We start from the raw sequence: 22,642 nt of genomic DNA on the forward strand, positions 1-22,642 counted from the left end.
AACTGGATTACACACTTGCAAAAGGACATTTACAAGATGGACTCCCTACTTACAGTTTCAAACTGCCCTGTTTTTCCTGCATGCTGAGGTTTGAGCTTGTGCAAAGCACATTTGTATGAGCCAGGCATGGAAACAGGGTCTGCAGGTGCAACTTTGAGCTTGAGGACTCATCCTGATGGACTGATGCTGAACACCAGCAAGAGCAAAGCCAGTCACCTCCTTGGGTCCTCATAGCCAGGGCATGTGCTGTGGGCTTGTAGGACCAAGAAATTCAACGTAGAAAATCACTGAATTGTGTCATCCAAAATGATTGATATTGCCTTAAATTTCTTTCAATTATACAAAGGTGGAGGAAATGAAAGGCGATGATAACTCCCAGGCTTGCTTGGAGAGCAAACAGGGCTGAAAGGGGCTAGGGTGGGTGTACTGGGGATGAGGGAGATGGGGCAGCCCAGAACTCACCATGGCACAGGGATGAAGGGCATGGGATGGTGGTGGGGATGCTGGGCAGGGGAGAACAGAAATCTGGAGGAGCAGAGGTAGGTGACAAAAAAGTAGAAGAAGGATGGATCGATGTGGCTGACCGTTGAGTCAATGCCAAATTTTGGGGAGAGGACACTAAACAATCCCCCTGTACAGCAGGTCTCTTGGTGCACATAACATGAGCATTGCACATAAAGAAATGTAGGTAAAGAAATACAACATATCTGGCTACAGCAGATTTTCTGAGCATGTCACGATGCTAGGGAAATCACAGAAGCAGCCTTTCCCAATAACTGGCTGTTTAACACCAAAATCTTTTATTAGCACATGTCTCTTTTGGGGTTCACTGAGGGAAGAGCTAAGGTTTGAGGCTGGCCATTCACCTTTGGACACTACTTGCTCTGTGCTCCTGTATCTTTGTGTCCTGGAAGTCTTAAACAGGTGCTTTAAATTTAAATAGATGGATTACTCTGAGTGCCAGAAATGGGACACAAGCCCAGGCATTTGGAGGATGTCAGCCCTGTGCCTCTTGGGTCTGCCACACTGAGTTCCAGAGATGGTGACTTAAATACTTGGAAATTGAGACATCTCTGTAACGCCAAATTTTGGAGCTATCTGTTGCTGAAGTTTGTGACCCTTCTGATTTTTTTTTTTTTTTTTTTTTTGCTGTGCTCCCAGGTTCTCCAGTGTTTTAGTTACTACAGGTGTGCAGTGACTGGGAGATGGACTGTGCATTGAAAGAGCTCTTTCCTGTCTCTAATTCCAAAATCAGTGTTCTCTGCAGCAATTGGAGCCTGATTAGCACACTGCTGTGCAAAAACGAGTCAGACACTTTCCCAGGCTGCTTAAGAAGTAAAAAGCGGTTGTTCAAAAAAACACAATTAAAATTCAAATTGGTTTTGCATCCTCCCCTTCCTGGGCAGAGGCACCCCGCATGCACCCTATCAAATAAATCTTTGGTGTACTGCAAATTCAGACCTTTATATTTCAGTTTTGCTGCATCCTGGTTTCATCAGAGGTTTGAGTGATCAAATTGCAGCACTTGGCGCAAATTTGCACAGCACTCCATGAGTCTCTGTTAGCCCTTGTATCTGGACTTGAGCCCATCCTCAAGTACCCGAAGGCTGGGACAGAGGTGGGGATGAAAGCAGACGGCTAAGTTATGCAGATATGTCTAATATTCACCGCCTCAGATTTCATACTGTTTTTCTTTACTATCAGGTATCTCAGTGCTGCATCGCCCCAGTTCCTGACAAGGCGGCTGCCCCGGGTGTTGGAGCGGGGAGGCAGGCAGCGGGCGGCCTGCAGCCAGCGGGCACATTGCCCCATGACGGCACTGGCTCCTCTCCGTGCCGGGAAAGCGCCTGGACTGCAGCCAGGCAAACCTCAGCGGCTTTCCACAGCAGCTGAGGTTTCCAGTCTGTCCCTAGCCGCGACCTAGATAGATGAGTAGTGTAAGAGGCTCTTTTTTCTCTCCCGCCCCGCAAATTGCACTATTTCACGCTGCACTTCCCTACGGGCTGGGTGTCTCAGCGGCTGCTGCTTTGAATGTGTTTGTATGTGGAGCCTTAAATGCCACACATCTCTGTACCTCTCCTCTGGGGAGGAGTAATTTCCAGTAACATCTCACTCCAGGTGATGGTTTCATGCTGAGCAGTGAGCACAAGCCGCAGGGCTGGGGGATGGACAGGAATAGAGCATCTATCTCCCTGGCTGATGCATTTACAGCAGGAGCAATATCCCTCTTCAGCTTCTGTCTTATTAGATAAGACCAGGCAAGCTCTTCTGGGCTCTTCTTGTAAGGCTTCCTGCAAATTTTTTAGGCTCTAGACATTAGTGAACTCCAGTATGTGCTCAAGCAATCCACTAGGAATAAGGGAGCAAGGGTGTTCAAGGTTGCACAAGGTATTAGTCACAGCTGCTGTGAAATCTGGTGTTGGGAGACCTCCACGCATTTTTACGAAGTGCCAGAAAAAGAAGTCACTGTTCTCTTGGGGTGCGTGTTAACAATGATCCGGCCTTAATCTGTGCCCAGTGCTTCCACACAGTGCCACCTTTGGAGAAAGCCCAGCCAGCCCCAAGGAAAACAGTCCTTCCCGTGGGAAGCAATGAAGGATCCCCATCCCTGGGAACGCCCCAACTTGTCTGGACCATGACCCTCAGTGGTCTGCTGGAGCTGCAGAGTTGGTTCTGTTGGAAGTGGGGTCTGGCTGGAGACCCCCACCCCAGTCTGGGTTACTCTGCAGGACTCCACTCCTGATTCAGGAGGGGCACGAGAGGCAGAGGATGGACAACACTGCACACTCAGGGCTTGGATGCACACACGGATGACCCAATGGCCCACTCAAGATCTGGTTTTGTAGTGCCACTTTTAGAAATTAAGTCCCTCCTACAAATAACCAGCCCAAAGTCATTCATAGCTGATTTATAAGACTTGTTGCTAGAGAGCCTTCCTCTATCACTTGAGTTTCCCTGGGATGGAAACAGAAATCATACCTCTCTTTTTTGGGAGGTATAAATTGCAACACAACAAATCCCAAGTACAGTAAAACAGGCTTCCTAGACCCCAGTTTTCCAAGGACCTTTTCTCTACCCCTTCTCTCCTACCTCCCTTGGCCTGAGGACATCTAAACACCTTTTTGGACAGGGCACTTTCTCACCTCCGCCACCTAAGGGTCCATATGCATCAGCACATCCAGGCTATTTCCAGGATACAAGTCACAGTGGGATGTTCTATTTCTGAAACTGGTGGGATTTCAGTGCTTCCCCTTCATTCCAGGCATCAGCCTCAGTCCTTGCAGCAGTACTGGTGTGCTGAGCCATACTTTTTTATCATGAAGGGTAAGGGAGAAGAGTTGCTGTCATGGGACCTGGGGAAGCATGATTACTTTCTCTCTTTCTTTGTTCCCTGGGCCATTAATCAAATAAAAAATCCACCCTCACAGGGGGAAAACTCCCCTTCCATAGCTGCTGTTGGAAACTGTGAATGATTGCAGCAAATTAAGGCAGTATTTTTAGCACTGTGAAAAAAAAAAAAAAAAAAAGATCCAGCTACACTTAATAGAAATAATTGTTCTGGAATTCTTTTTTGGGAGTTTGACCCTTAGATGGCTTGTTGTTAATAATGACCATTATGCTAAAAAGAAAACGGGGCAAGTTGCATTTTATTCAGATGTTTATATTGAAATTAGGACTTTCAGAGGTGCACACTGTCCAGGTGTTTTGTATTTCATCCTCATTTTTGATCAATTTTTAACAATACTGACAAGTTGTCACAGTCAGAATCAAGAATCCTGCACCATTAGAAAAGGAAGGTACTGCTTTTGTCTTAAATCAGAGCATCACTCCACTTGATTTTCCTCTCTCCATTGAATGCTCTAATTTATTTTAGATTTCTATTAAAGCTCTAAACCACTAAGGCAAGAAAAGATATTTTTATGCTTAACAAACCCCATATAGCCAAGAAAAAAAATTATTATAATACTACTTCACCTCTCCATGACTACTTCTACACAACTACTTTCTTCTGCCAGCTACTCCAGGCAGATCCTATGGCTTTGCTCCATCCAGGAGCAAGATGAATCCAGAAGCTTTTACCCAAAAAACGTGGATATTACTTCACTTTTGGGTTATTTGCTTGGAAAAGGGGGGGAAGTGGTTTCCCCATTCAAGGGCTGTCTCCCGTGCTGGGATTTTTGTTGAGAGGAAGAAAGGTTGTATTTGTGACCAGACCCTGCTCTCTTCCCCCACTGCTTTTGCACCCCAAGCCTGCCCCTTCACAGCCCTTTCGGGGAAACCTGGTTACTGTTTCCATGAATGAGATAACGAAACCGTGTTTATCCTGCACAGATCAATACACCTTCATTTTTGAATGTGTTGAGCCACTTGGACACATTTAATGAAGGCCATTTTGCACCAGTATACCCCCGTGCAACCCCTCCTTGTGAAGAATAACAGCCTTTGAAAAGATTGGATAAGTATATTCACTCTTCACCCTTAAAAACCCAGATGTGTAATTACAAGATAAACTATTTTCCTTTAGGTTAACAACTTGCTTTTGAAGGTTTTAACTTTTTTCCTCCCTCCAAGATCCAAGCAATAGATATTCATATATATATATATATATGTATACATATAACATGAAGCATTCTTTATATTGGTCCTAAAAGCAGACACTTGAAGCTTCACAAGCTACCACCAGCTCTTTGCCAGGTGAGACACACTGCAGAATGGAGTCTGAGCAAAAAGGCAAAAGACTTTGCTTGTCGGGGCGTAGGGTTTTTTTCCAGCTCAGGTGGTCCCATGGGAAGTGGGAACTCATAGGTATTTGCAGGAAAGTGGAATAAATTTGAAGTAATGGAAAAGCACTGCACACTTTGCAGCACATGAGCCTTGGGAAAGTATTTCATGTATAAACTGGTAAATTTTTTGCTCAGCTTCTTTTGCTTGGGAAGTGGCTCCTCACTTCCAAATACCTTTCCTCTTGCGTATGACTTTTGCAACTCCGTTACCGAATGAACACAACATGCCCCAAAAAGCCCTTTCTGAGGATGAAGGGCACCTGATAATGAGCTCAACCTCTTTCCTCCCCATTTTATTTGCAGCATCACATGTCAGATGCTTTAAAGCCAACCTCCCTCCTACTTCTCCAAGGGAAAATAGCTTAAGAGAAGCATTATGTATTGGGCAGAAATTCTGCTAGTTTGAAGAGATTAGGGAAAATTGAAAATTTTTTTAGGATCAATGATTGCCTTTGAAATGGAGACATACCTTTTGCAAAGAGGAGGAGGCATAAGAAGGCAGCTGGAAAGATCTCTAATGATTAGCCCTAGAAAGTTGCGCTTTAACAAATCGAGACTGAATTATTGCAGGGAAAATCCCTCCCCCCCCTCCACCTTGCCTGGCTTCACTTTGCCACTGGTGATCGGTGGGGGGAAAGCATTAAAAATCTTCCCCTGCCCTCCCAGCAAAAATTACATGGAGGTCCCTGAGGAGCCCTTCTCTCCCCACCTTGCTCATCAAAAACTCAAGGTGAGTGGTGGGGGGCTGAGCTGGTGCAAGGGTCCAGCTGCACAGTGTGGAGGGGTCCCGGCTCCCCCTGGTCCAGCCCCCCCCAGTGTCAGGCAGCACCCAAGGAATGAATTTGATGGTGGGGCACCATCGGGGGGGAAGGCCTGCGATGGAGCTGCTCCTTCCCCATCTTGGCCAAAAGCCCTTTTTCATGGGGTGCCCGGTCCCTGCGCCCCAGACCGCGGGGTAGGATAAGCGGCCGTGTACCTGAGCAATTTTGGAGATCACCGTCCGGGAAAAAGGTCTTCTTGATTATGGAGAGTTTGCGACGTGTCACTCCGGTTATTCCCTAATCATCATATCAAACTCCAAAGGTTCAGCAGCCCTGGGGCTGGTTTACAGTCCCCACAGGTTAAACGTTAACTCGCTCTATCTCCCAGCTCCCTTCAGGCCTTTGACCAGATAGCTGGGTCACTGCCGCTCCGACAGCACCTACCCAGGCCCAATTTTGTAAATAAATGCAAAGGACTGAAGTCAGATCACAGCTTAAGGGTTGTCCCCACGCTACCATTTTGACACTGGTTCATTTGCTCTGCACCGAAAGCTTTTCTGCTGATCCATCCCCATTGTTGCTGCTGCCCTCAGCAGAGATGCCAGGAGAAGGGATGCAGCCTTGTGCCAGTCCTGGCTTCAACAGGAGGTTTTGGCTTGCTGGAGGAAGGTGGCAGGAGCGATAAATCCCTCTCGCTGGTGGCCTAAGTGCACTTAGCCTGAAAGCTGCGGGTTTGCAGTAATAGCTGTGAAAACATTGTCCAAGCAAAGACTAAATATACTTGCAGAGAGGAAAGCCTGTGCAGGTTTTGGGGAGGGTATGTTGCACCTAGAAAAGGCTGCAGATAAATTCATCAGCCTCTGCAATGGGTGTCTTCCAAGTGTGGCAACCTCTGAGCATCCAGACATTGTGGTCCTTGGGATATCATGCTACATATGTTGATGCAGCATCTGAATTGAATGTTTGCCTTTGCTAAAATGTTTCTGGACCGTAACAGTAATGAAAATGGCTACTGTTGGCAGAGTATTTTCTCATATGATGTGCAAGTTTAGTAACCCAGCGTAAGGATCCATCCTTGCAATTGCGTTCTGCCATGGCTGTCTCTCACCTCAATGCTGAACCATGACCATACTACAGCCTGTAGGTTTGCCAGTCCTAAAGCCCACCCCCACTAGCAGCTTTTGCCTATGATGATGCTGAACTATGTTTAAGGCAGTCTCAGGCTTCGTTTCAAGGCACATTAAAATGAAGCATTTACGATTAGGTGTTGCTGACGCTTCAGGTTTGGAAAAGTGCCATACCAGTGTTTGCTCAGCTTTAAAAGCATTAGGTATTCCTGTGTGGTGGGTAGATAATGGTGGCCTTGCTCCCTCAACACAAGCAGCATCTTGATCCTTGCTCAGCAGAACCACTGTCTCACTGAGGTGCTGCTGCATTCACCCATTTCTTGACCCAAAAATGTGATTGCTCTTAAGGAAACATCTGCCCTCTGGTATCCACCTTTCTGATGAATTCAGGGGCCCAAATGCAGTTTTTAAAGCATACTTTAAAAAACCCAACTAAACAAAAAAATCCCAGTTATGATTGCCTACCACTGAGCACAGTAACCAGAGAGGGTTTGGGGTCTGCTCCTTCTCCTGACCTCCTGGTCAGAGCTTGGCAGTGACAGGCAGATATAACATTGCATTTTTTCCTTGTCAAAGGTATTTTTCTGTCTTTAGTGTGTTATCCTACCTCATCCGTCATAAGGAATTGATAAGATTTGATCACTGGTAAGATTAGCTTTCAGACTCAACACCAACGTGCCACTAAACATCTCGGACTCCAGAGGGAAACGATTTGAAATAATACAGTGATAAAATAAATGCCCTGAAATTGTGACAGGGGGAGGAGAAAATCAGCTCCAAAAAAATGAAGTGTCATGCATCTTCATGTGACCATCACTAAAAAGGAGTCATGAAAAAGTCTCTCTGGGGGAAGGAGAGCAACATGAGATGTTACCTGAGCGCAGATAACAAAGGAGTCTGATGATACATGAGCAAGACTGGAAAGTCTTGCTGGGGAAGAAAAGCTATCTGCTCATTTGGTGAAACGCAGGTGACCAGTGAGGTTAAATGTATAAATAGAAGAGTTTGGGATGAAAATCCAGTTGCGAAACACCGTTTTGGGGTAGAAATTGGCTGTGCTTCCACTGTATAGATCCACAGGCATGGGGCAAGCATGACAACACATATGGGCATAGGTAAGCCACAGAAAGCCATTCAGATGCAAAATGAGTTGGGATTTTAGTATAATTTTTTGAAGGCCCTCAGGTTGTGCAGAAATGGCAGCTGTGATACTTTTGTTCTCTGTCTCACTCTCTCCAGGGCAGATTTTGCTCAGAAGAGGAAAAGTGATCAAAAGAAGAGACATGATCTGTGTTTATGTTTCCTTGAATGCCTCTCGAGAAGCATAGTCGAGAAGTCCCAAGAGCAGTAAGACATAATTGTTTCCTTTTCCATAATACCAACAGTGGGTTGCCTGTTCAATGGTTTACCTACGCTTGCCAGGTGGGATTAGGGAAAAGCACTTTCAGCTCAAGAAAAATTATACTGGAGCAGATATCACCCCTCATGTTAATCACTGCCACAAAAACCCTAAGGAGGGGCCCAATCCTCCAGCTATCCCTGGAAATGCTGCAAGAAGTTTCCCGGGATGCCCAGCGAGGGATTACTGGCAAATCTCCACCTTGGCTGTGACGAGTCCTGCTGGCTGTGGCTGGGGATCAGTAGCTTTCATTAGCATAGTAATGTAGTCATTACAAACATCTTTGATTTCAGGAGCAGGGTGCCCTGCCCGAGACCACTTTGGGGGTCATTTCTTAGTCTCCACTCACTCAGGTTTTGAAGTAGGGAAGATTTTAAGTTAGCATTGGTCTTTCCTTGAGCATTGCTAGAGGGCAGGAACTCAGGAGGACATGGTTTTAGAAACCACCAATCTTAGGAACGTTTTCCACATCCATCAGAAATGGTTTGACATGCCACAGTAAACAGGTGTTCCTAGGCTCCACATTGCCACAAAGTCACATGAGTTTTGGTGGGTTACTTGACTCAAGCAGCCTCTATAGCTTACAAAGAGACTTTCAAGAAGGATAGACACAGCTTAAAAGTATAAAACAGGTATTTATTGGTTAATACATGTGCTGATTAGTTGAGACTTGGGAGCTTCTAGGCCAGGCAGTAAGGTGTTCACCACCCCCCAGTGGACACCTGAAGAGAGTCTGCTGGCCAGTCATTGGCCAGGTGGAGAAGGTTCACCTCCTAGCCTGTCATCAGCCAGGTGAGGAGGGTTCACCTCCATCATGCCTGGGAAGAGGAGAGGATCTCAATTATGTTTCCAGTACTCTGATCATTCCCTTAGCTTTCTGTATTGGAGATTTTTCCTCTGAATCCTTGAGCTGGGAGTGGGTCCATCTCTACCAGATCTCCTCTTTCTTAGCTTGTGTGACTCTCCCTGACAGTTTTTGGAGGTGTTTTAACCAAGGCTATGCAGCTGGACTGGATCTGCCAGAGGTGCCTGGAGCCCATGGAGCTGGGTGCATAGGAGCTGAGCTACAGGTGAGACCAAGCAATCCTCACTGCAGAGCCAGCTGCAGTAGATTTGGGGTGCTTTAACATCTGCTTTAACATGGAGAGAGGGACTTGTATGGGGATGTCTGCTGTGCAGTGGGAAGGAAAGTAGAGGCTCTCTTAAGGTGATGGAGTTTTTTAGGGTGGAGAGCTACAGATACAGATGTGCTTTCTAAAGGACCAATCTGATTTTGGGTTCTGGGGTGGTGAAAGAGCCTGTGGCAGAAACCTCTGTGCATGCTTATATCTAGGGATATGGGATGGTGCTGGAGGCTGTGCCATAAGTCCTTGTTCCCAGAGACTATGTATGTGTGGTGTTTGCATCACCCAGTAAGTCATGTGCAGGCCTTTGTTGGGGGCTGGACTTTAAGCAACACGAGATCTCATCTTACCTTTAGTTGTATGGAGTTGTGATCTATGATATAAGAAGATCTGCCTTCTCAAGCCTTGCAAAAACATAGAAATGGTGATGAGGTTGAGTGTTAATAGCTCAGCTGCAATGCAGATGTGTCTGTCGTGCCAACACCCCTCCCTTGCTTGGTAGTGTTGAAAGCCTCTCCGGAGTCCTCTGCTTGGTGGGGGCACTGGGTTAGGCTGACCATGCGGTGCTCCAGGTGTGCCAACATCTGGGTACAGTGGCCTTCTGGTTAGTGACGTGCCCACGGCAGGGGGATGGTCTGCTGGAAATGGAGGAAGAAAAAGGGCTACTGCCAGAAGGACTTTGAATTTTCCTAAGTGGGCTATAGATTCATTAGGGAACATATAGATTATTACGGAGGGTTATGTATGTGTGTGTACTAAGAGTCATGACTTGCAGATTGTGTTAAACACCATTACCACTCATTATAGCTATATAAACATGGTTATGTTCCCTTTCCCCAGAATAAATCTGCATATCGTATTGCTACTGTTGTCTATAATTACAAGCAATTCCATTTAAGTCTTAATGGTTTCAAAAAACCAATCCTATATTTCAGCAGCCTGTGGCATACTTGCCTAGAGAATTGCTTCTAGGCTACAAAGGAATTTATATTGGAGCAAATAACCTAGGTGTGTATATTTATTTATATTATATATTTACTTTAAAATCTTTATTATATGTATTTATATACCTATATAGATGTATTAAAAACATGTCCCAATTCCGACACTGTCATCAGCTGAAAAAAACCCTTTTAAAAAAGTTGGCATGAATGGGGTTTCTGTACCCCCATCCCTCTGGCTGAGGAGTCTCTAACCTCCTGTGTTGCCACTTTGCCCTTGTTGTGTCTGAGACATTTTGGGTTTGATCGTGCAACGGAGACGCGGCAGCGATTTGCCACTGGCACGTGTTATGCCTGGAGGGTGTTGGATTGTGCTGCTGCCAAAGATAGTAGAATAAATTATAAAAGTTTTGTGTGTCTGTGTCTTCAAGACAAATCTGCGGTTGTAAGTACTCCTTTGATTTGTGATAGTTTGATATGAGCTGTGTTTGTGTAAGGCTAATGTTTGGATATTGATCAAATATTGACACTATGCTGGTCTATAAATGTTCTTCTATTCCCCTGCTTGCAAGGCCAATGCTTTTGTGATGTAGTGCGTGAGCCTGCTGTGATTACAACTTCTGCACTCTGCAAGTGCTACTGATGGGGATCACAAGGGGAAAAAGATAATATTTTTGTAATTCCATACTTGTTTCGCAGTGTAATGCCAGCCTGAATAATCATAACCAGAAGCTGAGTCCTGTATGTGAGAGCAGGTAACTGTGTACCACCAAGCACATCAAATGCACTCGTTCTTAATTTGTCTTCTTGATATGGGTTTCTAAAATCCTTTTCAAAAAGTAATTGAGAAAAAGTGATTTAAACCAGGACCTGGTGGCAACACTAGTTATGAAAGTGTTTTTGTCTCCTTTTTATGAGAAGTGTGTTTTAATTCTGAACCTGCTGGTGTGTCTTGCCCTTTGGCAAATAATTCTTCAAAAGTTGTCATTAGACCCAAATGCTTGGGAAGTTAATTGAAAGTTATGTTCAGCTATTTTTGGTTATACTGAAAATTTCCCAACCTGCTTCCTGACTTTTTTTTCACTGCTTCTGTTTGTGCTGTTTCTTGATACTAATGGTATGACCTCTAATCAGTCTTAGAAAAATACAGGTTTATCATGGGCCTAATAATACCATGTCTTTTAAAAGTAAGTAACAAAATGGAATGATTTTTTTTTCATAAAAAAAGTCCTCCTACTTAAGTAGGATGATATGACGGCAAACCTTGAAGTCATAGGTTTTAAGGTTTATGTAATGCGGGTTAAAAAAATAAATCCCTTTCTGCAAAATGTTATGTGTAAGTTGTCCTTCATATGAAAATAGAGAAGGTGGCTAGTTTGACTATTCTCAGTGGTCATGGATCTCACTAAATGGAAGGAAATAATATTTGTTTGAGAAGAAAGTTTCTGAATCCATGCTTCACAGGCAAAACAGGAGAACTGTGACAGTGGAAATGAAGATCTGGGTGTATGTTTCCCTACCATGGGAACATAAGTACAGTTAAAATGCAGTTTTTACTTTTTGATTACTTTTTCCCCTGCTCCTACTGCAGTAAACTGACATAAAAATTATTTGATGTGGAAATGGCTTTCTCTAAGCTTTGATTTCCCAACTAGCTCTTATTTCAACTTTAAGTACCTTCTAAAGTAATAGGATGTTCTAATAGCAATGGTTTACATTAAACGTAAGTGAAAAGTAGTAACAGGATTTACTGTGTAAATCACTAACAGCAAGTGATCTAATGCTGTTTGGACTTGTTAAAATAATATACCTAAAACCCTTTCCCAGCTGAACCCAAATCTCAGAAAACAAATAATTAAACTCAAAGACCAGATGCAGGTTTTTTGCAGCACCTTTTCGTGGCTTATGTGTGTGCAGAAGAAAAGTTTCCTTTTTTATTTTTTTTGTTTCAGGACAAATAAGAAGTGAGATGGAAAAGACAGGACTTGCACAGTTATTCGTCTATTTGTTTTGGAAGGACACTCTGCACAAGGTTGCATGAACTCAAAATGCCACAGCCTGCACGGGTACCTACAGCATATAACGTGTTTTTAATATAGGAGAGAGTTTTTTGCAGCTCTGGAGAGATCCTGAAGAACTGGTTGAAATAAAGCTGCTCAACAGCACATAGACATCCATGCTCAGACTCTAATACAGGTGTAACCTCAGGATCCTGGTAGCTTCTTCAGGGGCTTGTCTTAAGACAAAGGTTCAAACAAGGGGAAACCACTCAAGTGGCACAATATAGCTTGAAATGGCCATTGCCAGATGTTACAAACCAAAGCAAAAAAATGTGGTTTGTTGGTGTGTCCAAGGGAGGAGAATGGAAAGTATAAATTTGTCCACGTGGCTCTGTAACCCTGCTAAGGAAAAAGACATATCTAGGGACAAATTATGTCATTGAATGAGGTTTTTTGCTTTGTTTGGAGCAAGAGATTTGTCATTAAATACTGTAGCTATCTCCTGGTCCTTCTGTGAGCCTGTGTGATGGAGGACACCCTCTTCAGGAACAAACCACCAGGAATTAGTTGAGAGCTGAGGAGTTAGCAGTATTAACATCAATCCAAGCTCCTACCTGATAAGGAGAAACGGGTGGTGAAAGGGAATTCTTCCTGGGGTTGGGTGCAGGTGTAAAGGAGATGGGGTCAATGCCACTGTCCTCATTTTTTGGAGGGGACAAATAGTGAACTACGCACTTAAAATAGAGGAGGTAGGAAAAGTGGTATTGATCTTGGGATATAAGAGCACTGTTAAGAGAAATGGTAACAATTTACATAAAATACTAAGCAAGTCTAGGTAGGACACACAGGGGGAAATGAGGCTTGGAGGCATTTTATATTTATTTTTATACATAAACATAACTTTAAAAAATAAAAACACATTGGTCGACCTTGAAGACTTTTCTTCTGCTGGGAAACCAGAGAGGAAAAGGTGATTTTTAAGTAGCAGGTTGGCACTTGCAAGCCAGACCTAACCACTAAGCTGAGTCTTTTGCCTCTTCTGAGCTTTGGCCACCTGGGGAGGCAAGAGCAAATAATTTGGGATGCTGTTTTCTTCCATGTGGCTTTTGCTTTTTTCTTAGTTGTCTTTTTCTTCAAAGATCATTTCATAACTCCTATGTCAGCCTGGTGAATGCAGGCATGTGGGCTATTTCCCCATTTGCTCTTAAAATGGTAGTCATGTTTTTATGACTCATTGAACCTTTCTAATACGTAATAATTTTCTTCTGAAAAGCGTTCCTGTAGCAGATTGAATTAAGGCATGCCTTATTATGTTGTGTTATTGCAGAAAAGCACTTGGGACATTATGATATCACTTAAGACACTGAGTATAAAAGCTTATAAAACAGGTACAGAACTGTTACCAGCAACTCAGGAATCAAATCATGGCTGTGATGGGCTTTGGTGTTTTGACTTGGGCTATGTAAAGTGCCTGGTTTATTAATTCCTTGAGAAATAGAAGGAAAAAAAGTGCCCTGTTAGAATTGTGGAGGAAGGGGAAAAACAAACAGTGGGAAGCATCATTTAAACTCACAGCATGTTGCACGAGGAGGGATGATTATGGCCTAGCTATTTCTCTGCAGAAGGGGCAAAATTATTTGTTTGGGTACGTATTTGATAATGTCCATCAAACTAGGGGTGAGCCTAATCCAAACCCCAAGGTAAACGCCAGTCCATTAATTAGCCAGTAGGATAGAGGAGCAAGTAAGAAATGGAGAAATTGAGATTTCTGTGCATTGACATATTTGTTGTGCTGCTGGCTTACATTTTTGCAAGTGCCTAACATCATTCTTCTAGTTTTATTTTTCCGCTCTGGGACTACCTAAAAAGTTTCATCTGGTGCACAAGGAAAAAAAACCCAGCAGGTGCAACTGCATATCTGTTTTTATTTGGCAAATCTCTTGTGAGGTTTCTGAAGAGTAATTGTGGCCAGCCTCGTGTGGGACAGATAGGATGTTCTTCCTTGCACAAATAGCCTGTTGTCACTTTTCTCTCTTCTGTCACTGACTTTTCTCATGGCAGAAGAAAAATGAATAAAGGCTGTTCTTCCTGAGGCAGAGGTGCCATAGAATAGATCAGGACTGTATGGTCGTGTGTCGACAGCACGAACTGAATTCCCCCTAGGGATGAAAGAGGGGTAAAAAGGGTATGAGAAGAACTGCAAAATGACGCAAAAAAGTTCCTGTGACCTGAAAAATCTGAGAAATAACAAGTGGGTGCTGAGTATCACTGGGAAAGGAAAGCACAGAGCTGCAAACAGGTGATCAACTCCTCAGGTTCTGTAGGAACAGGAAAAATTACTCCCCTATGCAAACTGGAGAGCTGCCAAACTGTGTTAAGTGCTGTTCTGACCCCATGGCCCCACTACATATGGGCATCTCAGTGGTGGAGACTTAGATACCTACCTCTGGACCAGCAGCCTTAAAGCGCTGACAAGCAGTATTAGCGCTGACCAAGAAATATATTTCTTTAAATGTTTCTCTGGATCTTACTCTATTTTTTATCTTTCTTTTCTTTCCCTCAGTGGTTTGTCAGGTGGTTTGTATTCTGGTGCATAGGTTTTGATCATGGGTGGTCTTGAGCCTGAAGGTGTAGGGTCCTCTTAGCAGAGGCTGGTGTAGTGTTGGCTTGTTGGGTATGAGACCTCATTGGAGCCCAGGTCAGAAGCAGAGAGGTTTGTTTCTTCTTCGGCAGGTTGCAAAAAATAATTCAGGTCCAAATCATGAGGCTTGGCCCCTCCGCCTGATCTAAATGTGAACTTCCCTGAAGGCTCCAGGATTCAGCCAGCAAAATTGCATCGTTGTTGTTCAACGGGGCTGCCAAGCTGTCCCTGCGTTCAGGTGGGTGGCTGGGCTGGTCCTCCCTGTTAGACCAAATCTGAACAAAACAGGGTCTGTGATGCAAGGTAGTGGTGTTTATTTTTGAATGTGTGACTACTGACCACTAACAGAGTAAATATTTAATATAATAGAATGGAGAAATAGACTAATCTGAGTAGTTTAAGCAGGCCTGAGTCACTTCAATATATGTGTAAGGGCTATTTTTTGTCCTTTGAAGCATTTATTTTATTTTATTATTTTTTTAAATTAGTCTAGGACCCTGTTAGCTTTTGGGGTGTTGCAGTTTGTTCTGCTGTTTAAAATGGGCTCTACCAGCTGATATCCTGCTAGCACCCTCCCTGAAGCTGACCTGCATAATGAAGTATGGGAAATATATTCATTTTGAAGTGGTGCTTTTAAACAAACCTCTTTCAGCTGCGGCCAAGCTTAAACCTTCAGATGTTTCCATGCCTAAAGAAATGGTGTTTCTTCAAAATAAATAAAAACTGACAACACTGCTCCAGAGTCTATTCCTATCACACTGTCTAAACTCTGACCAAGAAACAGGGATCGAGGTTAGCTCTGCTTCAAGTTCACTGTAAATGTAAAACAACAGTTTACTGTTATGAGCTGCAAGTGGGACAAAGCTGTGGGGATTTAAGAAGTGTTTTGGGGTTTGTGGGGTTTTTCATATAGGTCTCTAAGGCTGGTGAATTTGGTAAGGTCCAACGTGTAAGTCTGAATCCACACCTCCTGAATGTACTTGTTAATTAAAAACTTGGCTTTGCCCTAGCAGAAAGTGCCTTTTCAGCTCTGTGTTTTTCATATAACACCTCTGGCCCTGAGATAAATGCTGGATGGTTCTATGGACAGGGACATCCCCCTGCAGTAAGAGAGAGGAGCAGCGCACAAGGGAAGCGGAAACTCTGTCATAGGCAGTGTTGGAGATTCCTTCTCCTTTTTACAATGGTTTTGGGTGATGCAGGTCCTTGCTCCACTGCAGCATTTGCTATTGTTTCAGATCCCTGCAGTGGAGGGGATGGTGCAGGAGCCCAAGACGTAGGTATGGCCTTGCTAGAAAAACTGAAATATGTAAAAATTATATCCATCTTACAAGGTTTCCTTACCACTTCACATCTGACCACTCTTGTGAGCAGAGACACCATGCTGGACTCAAGAAATTACTTCCCCTGAAGTTTTGACATTTCTTTGAGAAAGTTTCAGCTTTGGCAAATTGTCACTTTTCCAGAGGAAAAGTGGCTTATCAGGCAGCTCCACACTAGCTTTTTGCTGGAGCAGTCATAAAAGAGATGTCCACCCTTCCCAGCAAACCTTGCTAGCAACGTTTATGTAACATACTTTTTTTTTCCCATTTGAAAGCAGTCAAACTCATCACAAAACATTTCACAGCAGGAAATTGCTGAAGTCTTTTTAGTGTTCAGTAACAAATCACAATTTTTAGATAAGGCATAGCCCTGGGTATTGGTTAGAAATGGTGTGTTCTGGATATTTTAATTACTAATTTGTATGTCTGGGGAAAAAATGTTCAGATACTGTGCAACTGAGTAATGTATGTATAAATTCTGAATGGTAAACAAATATTTTCCCTAGGTCCATAACTTTTTGGCAGTTTACAAAAAAAGGTTTAAATGGGAATACATTCAGCTGCTCTAGAAAGCAATCAAAATATCTCTGCTATTTTGGGATGGGATCGGGCATCATTGCCCCCTCCTCCTTAACTGGGCACACCTCTCCTTATGCTAGAGTCTAACAAGGTTTCAGCCTTGAGAAGAGAGAACATCCAAAGGGACCTCTGAAGGTGACAGAAGCCAACGGTTGCTTGGAGAAAACTCAAGGTTTTGTCCCATTCATGGTCTGCATGTGTCAATTCTGTTGTGAAAAGATCCCAAATGGATCAAAGCAGCATGTTCGTAGGCTGTTTGGTTTCTTCTCTAACCTTGCAGAGATTTCCTGCTGCCAAAGCATCAGGTCTTTGAACAGGGATGCTGGGTTTCCTGGGGAGGATGACTGGTACCGTGTTACCTATGGGATTGCTTGGGTAACACTTTAAACAGATTGTGGGTGGAAACATAGAATGTGTCTGGTGATGCTCTTGTTCAGCAGCAAATTTTTTAAAATCTGAAAATATCAACAGTAATTGATAGTCATAAAAATGAGTATTAGCTTGAAGTTTAGGAGTACAAATTTGCAATTTCAGAGAATAAACATTCTAGCAAACAAATGAAAAATTAAAAGGGCTAGAAAAATAATAATTTGTTTTTCTGGAAAAAGAAGGGATAGGCCAAGACTTCAAATCCAAAAAACACTCTAATACGTACAGAGTAGCAAAACGTCCTATCCCTGGTAGACAGGGAATTGGTTTTGGGAAATGTCTTTGGTTGTCTTATCTTAGTCCTTCTGCTGTAGATGATACAATTTCTCCTGCATAGATAATTGAGTGCTAGGGTAGGTTGCTAAAAGCAATTGTGGGATCTCCATCACTGCCGTGTCCCTTGGACACTGTATTGGGTTTGTGTGTAGCAGGGCAGGGGCTTCTGAGGTGGCTCCTGTGAGAAGCTTCTTGGAGCTTCCCCGGCTCCAAGTCAGGCCTGCTGCTGGCCAAGGCAACCAATGGTGGTTGTGCCTCTGTGACAGTGTATTTAAGACAGGGAACTGGAGAGGAAGAGGACTTGCAGAGGTATTTCCCTCACAAATTTCTTCCACAAATCAGTGGAAGAAAGAGGGTGTGGGGTAGGCAGGGAGAGATGCACTGGAGCAGAGACTCCCCTGCAACCCGTGATTGAAACCCGTGGCAGGGACCCATGCTGGAATAATTTGGGAAGAGCTGCAGCCTGTGGGAAGGACTCATGTGAGAGAAGCTCCTGGAGGACTGTCTGCTGTGGGAGGGACCCCACGCTGGAGCAGGGGAAGAGTGTGAGGATCCTCCTCACAAGTAGGAAGGAGCGGAGAAACAAGGGGTGATGAACTGACCACAACCCCCATCCCCTGCCCCCTGTGCTGCTGGTGGGGAGGAGGGAGAGAAATCAGGAGCAAAGCTGAGCCTGGCAAGAAGGGAGAGGCGGGAAGGTGTCTTTAAGATGTGGTTGTATTTCTCACCGTCCTACTCTGATCTGACTGGTAAATTAGTGGTGGCACTGTCCAAATTAAATTGATGTTCTTTCTTCCCAAATCTAATCTGTCTTTGCCTGTGACTGTAATGGTGAGTCTTCCCTCCCTGTCCTTGTCTCAATCCCTGAGACTTTCATTATATTTTCTCTTCTCCATCCCACTGAGGGGGAGGAGTGAGCAAGCAGCTGTGTAGTGCTCAGTTGCCCTTTGGACTTAAACCACAAGGGATACCTACTGACATCAGACAGGGTGGTCTGGGGGTAAATTGTTCCCAGTTTCCTTTGAGGCAGTGAGTAAGGCCACAGGGCTCAACCTCTGAGCCCCTGCAAGGAGAAGGGTACCTGAACCACCTCTGAGTGTGTGGGGTCTACTGAGGCTCTTCATGCATAGATGGAGTAAAACCTGGGCCTTTCCCAAGGCTGGGAAGGTGCTTTCTGGGTCTAAGTTTGATTTCCAACAGAGTTATCAAAAAGCTGGTTAATCGAAATAGACCTGGACTAGCCCATAAATTTAGACCCTTTCTGGATCAGCAACCAGAAAAGTTCACTCAAATTCTGAATAATTTCCAGCACATCTCCACTTCAAAGAAGCTTCCAAACAGGGTCTTGAGGACTTGTGTGCCATGGCCTCTAGCTGCAATAAACAGAATAACTTGGTTTAAAGTATGGTTTGGGCCAACTCCATTGATATCCCAAAGTGTGCTAGGATTTGCTGCTGCTCCAGGTGACGCATGTAGGATTTTATAGGGTGTTAGCACAGAGCCAAGGCAGCTGGCAGCATGATAGCCACTCTTCTGCTTTACTCATCATCAAAACAATTCAGTCGTTTCCACTTGCAAAACCTTGCCCTTGAGGACAGAACTGGGTGGAAAACTTCGCTTTCTGGTTCAGCCAGAAAACAAAAAAATGTGTACTTTTGGTCAAGTGGAATAATTGTATATGGTTTTTATTTTTTTCCCCTCCCCTCGTGGAATGAAGAAGCCTGAAATTCCTTTTGGGTTGACTCAACTGTTGAGACTGCTATGATATAAAACACTGTATCTTTTGAAAAGGGGTTAATAAACTTTAGTCAATAGTGGATGATTATATTTTTCTTTTTTCCTTTTTTTGGTTCTTATTGTCAAGAAAGTCTTCATGGTATGATGTGGTGGCTTAATTTGATATTTTTTTTAAAAAATGAAATGTTTCTGTATATCAGACAGGAAATCTTACTGAGGTTTCTTGAAGGGGGGAAACCTGACTTCTGACAAATGAATGTTATCTCTAAGGATTTTACTGCACTGTGACTGCACCATCAGAAGCCCAGGAAGAACTACTGAATGACTTGTGGATCTGAAAGAAGACCATCATCTCTGAGCTGAAAATGGCCGTGAAGTCAGAGCTCAAGTGCTCTGGTTTCATTTTTGTCATGTTCTTGGAATCAGCTGGGTTTGATTTTGTTGAGTTTTTATCTTTTATTGTTAATAACATCACAGTCACCTCTTGCAGGTGAGAAATGTCACAGAAGTCACTGTGAAGTGGTGTAAATGTCTTCTGCTCCTTGTGACGGACAGATGGCCTGACCTGAATTTCTGCTCTGTATTTAAATTCACCTGCGTTTTACTATGGAATAGCCTCTTAGCAGTATGAATTAGCTTGTCTAGACCACTTACCACTGGCAGTAGCAGGCAGGGGTGGACTGCACACGTTCTGTCAAAGAGAGAACTAAAGACTTTCTATCTGTTGTTTACCTTTAACTACAGGCTGTGATGCACCATCCTTGTAACTACCCCACAGTTACTGAAACCTTCTAGAGAAAGATGCTGGTACAAAAACCCTACCAGAATATTCAAAATCAATGCTATTATAAAACTCTATTTAACAGAGTTCTGGGAACAAATTTCAGTCATTCATCTAGTAATTGTAAAATCATGGGGAAGGATAGGCTCTTCCTCTTTCATAGCATACATGATAACTTTTGAAGATCTTTTCAGTGTAAATGGAAGTAGAGCATGTACATTTATTGTAACCTTAGATCAGTCTAATGTGTCTAACAGTTCGATATTATTATTTTTTTAAAAGAAGTGTCAATCCTGTAAGAAGGTAGTGGAGTCCCTGGGATGTGGCTCCTTGCAAGTCCTCAGAAACTGTTGATTATCCAGGGTGCAGCATTGCTACAGGTTAGACCTCTATTTTTTTATCACTAGCTTTTTTTCCCACTGGGCATTTTGAGCTTTGCAGAGATACCCCTCTTGCAAAAGAGTATGTATTTCCCTTTGGGTCTAGCTTTCTATTCCTTTTGTTCAACAAACCCTTTTTTTTTAATTGCCTTTTCTGGAATCAACAGGTAGGCTCATTCAGTTTATATCAGATTAAACTTTCATGCTGTTGAATATGAAGTGTGTATATAAAGACAGAGCACAGAAAATAAATGTGTTTATCTTGAAATTGCAGAAGGTTCTCTGGGTTTCTAAAAGTGGTCTTGCAGGAATGTCCTAAATAATAAACCAGGAAAAATACTCAAGGTATTCAGTAATTCTACCTGTTAGTTACCAGTATTGAAACTCTGTTCCAGTTCTCATCCCTGACTGAATAGTTGGGCCAGGCTGCATTTCCCGCTACATTGGCTCCTCTCAGGTCTTATGGAGATGCGACCAGACTTTAATCCGTGGAAAAATAATCATTATATTAATTATAGAAATAGAAAATATACACAGAAAAGCATCACCAGTTACCAGGTTGTAATGGTCTGTGCTAGGTAAGGTTACAGAATCACAGAATCACCCAGGCTGGAAAAGACCTTGCAGCTCCTCCAGTCCAACCATGAACCTCACCCTGACTGTTCCCAACTCCCCCAGATCCCTCAGCGCTGGCTCAGCCCGACTCTTCAACCCCCCCAGGGATGGGGACTCCCCCCCTGCCCTGGGCAGCCCATTCCAACGCCCAACAGCCCCTTCTGCACAGAAATCCTTCCTCAGAGCCAGCCTGACCCTGCCCTGGGCAGCTTGAGGCCATTCCCTCGGGGCCTGGCGCTGGGGCCTTGGCTCCAGAGACTCATCCCCCCTCTCTGCCCCCTCCTGGCAGGGAGTTGCAGAGGGCCAGGAGGTCTCCCCTCAGCCTCCTCTTCTCCAGACTGAACCTCCCCAGTTCCCCCAGCCGCTCCCCAGCAGACCTGTGCTCCAGACCCTGCCCCAGCTCCGTCACCCTTACTGCTCACTCTTCTAAAATGACCCATTTTTAGCTGCCTATAAAGTTGTCAGGCAGAATGTTTTTTACTTAGCCTTAGACAGAGTTGTTCTCTGGAAGGATATGATTTGAGAAAGGTTGGGGAAAAAAAGCTAGAGAGAAGCAATCTTGCTCATTGTCAGCCATGCTTATCACACTTCCACCCAGGAGCTGTGCAGCATCTCTTGGCTTCGAAACAAGCTGGACATAGTGGTGGTGGCTGATTCTTTAAAGCTTACAGGTTGCACCAACCAAATCTCCCAGGATGCTGTGAATTGACTGACTTTTTGTTGTCTGATGTATTCAGCAATTTGTGTATCTCTTTTTGTCCCTTAAACTCTTAAGTTTTATAAGCTTTGCTGGTGCAGAGAGATACACTTTTCGAGGTTCTGCTGGTGGACAGGGATGAACAAGCTGGTTTTATGGTGCTGCTGTTGATGGTGGGAGAATATGAATCTGTCTGGAAAGAGTAAAGCTTTGTCGTGTTTGTTCTTTGCAGGGAGACCAAGAAGGCAGGAGAGCTCCTGAACAGGACAAAAGTGCTTTGTGATTTATTTTTTTTTTTGAATTAGGGAACATGGTTTGGAGGTGTCTTCTGGTTAAGTACTCCAAAACAAAGCTGAGAAAAGACAGTGAGAAGGTCGTTGCTTAAATATAGAAGAAGCTGCAAAAATTTGCCAAATGGAAGAACTAGGTGAGAATAGTTCAACCTGTTTTCTCCACGAAAATTTGCAGCTCCCATCCCAGCGTGAATCTGGGAGAGACAGGTTCTCCGTAACTTGCAGGGGCAGAGCAAAAGCAAGAAGTGCAAGGGTCTGGCTGGCAGGCACAGAGGTGTGTTTGCAGGAGGCAGCCCCCGTGGTGCATCTAGCAGGAGCAAGCCCAGATTGAAGCAATGTCTGACTTCAGCTGGAGCTGCCACATTTGCAAAGAGCTAAAGCTAAAGCACACATACAGAACAGTGTATCCCCATGAAGAAGCATATTCTGCATAGATTAAAAGTAAAATATTAGCCTGCCATGGGGACAATATGCAGCAATAGTTGTTCCTGTTGAGATTTGCTCCAGTGCAGCCGTCTCACAGGACAGGACTCGCCTGGACAGTGACCCTCGTGGCTTGGACATGGAATGCTGACGGGCACATTCTTCTCCAATCAGAAGTTGCAGTAAAGAGTTTAGCGTGGGGGTGTGTGAGTTGAATGCAGTATATGCACCGTACAGTGTGAGTCAGCTATAATACAAAGTACATCAAAGATCATGTTTCTTCAGAGATGCAGCAGAGAGCATGTTGGACACTAAATCCCATTAAAATATGAG

This window comes from Athene noctua, chromosome 21 (genome assembly GCF_965140245.1).
Source record: "Athene noctua chromosome 21, bAthNoc1.hap1.1, whole genome shotgun sequence".
Lineage (NCBI taxonomy): Eukaryota > Metazoa > Chordata > Aves > Strigiformes > Strigidae > Athene > Athene noctua.